Below are 2,344 nucleotides of genomic sequence, written 5' to 3'. Positions count from 1 at the left end.
CTAGACTTGTGCGCCGTCAAAAAATTTGTTCTGTTTCGTTTCGGAATATCCGTTATTTTGTATTTCGTAATTCGTAACTGAACTCAATTCGGATTCGTACGAAATACGAATTTTCGTTAGTGGCGGTTATATTTTTGTAACTTTACGAACATTCGTTATGATGAAGTTAAAAAGCAAAATACCTTTGTTAATATTGGAGTCTATGTGGTAGTTGTTTTTTTTATCTGAAATACGAATTCCGTACCGAATTTCGTATTTCGTATTAAAAAAAAACTACCATCAATCAACTCCAATATATTAACAAAGGTATTTTGCTTTTTAACTTCAATATAACGAATGTTCGTAACTGAACGAAAATATGTCAACGGAATTTCGTATTTCCTGCCTGTGTATTGTAATGCAACTCTCAGCAGCAGAATAGAACCTCTGATTGGTCAACCAAAACGAAATATGAATTCTGTTAACGGATTCCGTATTCCGAATTCCTTATTTCGGACTTTAAAAAAAACTACCATCAACTCCAATATAAATGTACTTTGCTTTTTACCTTCAATATAACGAATGTTCGTAATGGAACGAAAATACGTCAACGGAATTTCGTATTTCCTGCCTGTGTGTGTAACTGTGTATTGTAATGCATCAGCAGCAGCGGATCCGTATCTCGGATGAAAAAAAAATCTTGTCATGCTGTTCAACCTCATTTACAGTAATATTAGTTCCTGTTTCAAAGAAATTCGGATCCGAAATTCGTTAATGGAATTTCGTATTTCGGATATAATTCGGAAACTGCCATTCGGATTTCGGATGCTCCGAAATTCGGAATTTCAGGAAATTCGTACGAATTTCGATTCGTAACGAAATGAATCGCACATGTCTAATATATGCGCCAACTTGGCGTTAGGGCCACGCGATGAGCTGGCGCATATATGTATTATGGTGGTGTAATGCATATGGCTGTGCTAATAGCTTTCTTGTACCGCATTAAGGTAAGTGGGCTTACTGTTTTTTTCACTGGCAAATAGTATTTAGATTTATGTAGACGTGTGCGATTCGTTTCGTTCCGAATTGAAATTCCGAATTACAGTTATAACGAATGCAAACTAATCCGAATCCCTAAACAAATTCAATTTCGGACCTAAATACCGAAAAATGAAATAACGCAAATTCGGAATCGAAACTAAACAAATTTTTTGCTGGTGCACATGTCTAGATTTATTTATTTATTTATTTTTTTGGCTGAACACATTTCTATGCATTACTGTCTGGGGTGTAACGATGCATGGTAGGTCCCCATAGCAAAATTGTTATGGGTCCCCATGCTCTTAACTCTTTTCCCTTAAAGCCCATTTCCACCTTTGCAGAGGTATTTAACAAAAAACATATGACAGCAATGTACACCGAGTTTACATGAAGCAGACGTGTGTGGATGCTGTGTCAACGGCAAATGAGATATCAGAGAACAGGGCTGGATATAACCCAGAGAGCAGAGCAACAAGAGGGGAGCCAGGAGACACAGATAAGGGGTAAGGGTCAGGGGTCAGGTACAAGGCAAGAACAGGCTACAGGAACAAGTTATGGCGACAATACTGTGGCACAGACCTCACTGCAGGGAGAGGTTAAATACCCTCCCAGATCAGCATCAGGTGCTGACTAATTGCTGAGACACCCGCAGGTGAGCACTGGAACTGCAGGACCTGGTTCCAGCGTCACAGTACCACCTGGAGGCGCTCAGGCCCCCGCCAGCCACTGGCTACCTGGAAACACTTTTGGCTAAACGCCAAAAGTGCCATTTTTGTGCCGATACATCGGCGCATTCCCTGCGCGGGCCGAGCGCTGCGGGAGGAGATCGCTGTGAGCGGCCGGTGTCACTCCTCCCACACCGCTCGGCCGCCTATCACAGTGCGGCAGAGCGGTGTGGGGGCGGAGACAGCGCTATCACAGGAGACAGCGCTATCACAGCGTGTCAGAGAGGAGAGCGGGTACAAGCAGTCGGTGATCGCAGAGTATTTGTAAATAATTGAGGACATAGTATGTTGGCTATATCCTCAATTATGAATGAATGGGAAGTGCTCTACATCACTTCCTGTTCATTCATAGTTGTAGTTATAGTAATCATACTATGTTCTCAAGTTATGAATGATCAGGAACACTCAGTATAGAGGATTCCTGGTCATTGATAACAGGCGATACAGAAAAAGAGAAGGAGGACTTTGTGTCCTCCATCTCTTTTTTTATTTTAAAAGGGAAATATCAGGGGTCCAATATTTCCCCGAAGCCTCTAAAAGTAAAGAAAAAATTAAAATATTTAATAAAACAATGAATGAATAAATAAATATAAAAAAAT

This window comes from Nanorana parkeri, unplaced genomic scaffold (genome assembly GCF_000935625.1).
Source record: "Nanorana parkeri isolate BGI_ZX_2015 unplaced genomic scaffold, ASM93562v1 scaffold180, whole genome shotgun sequence".
In the NCBI taxonomy this organism is placed as follows: domain Eukaryota; kingdom Metazoa; phylum Chordata; class Amphibia; order Anura; family Dicroglossidae; genus Nanorana; species Nanorana parkeri.
The sequence above is the reverse complement of the archived record's forward strand: the minus strand, read 5'-3'. Positions refer to the sequence as shown.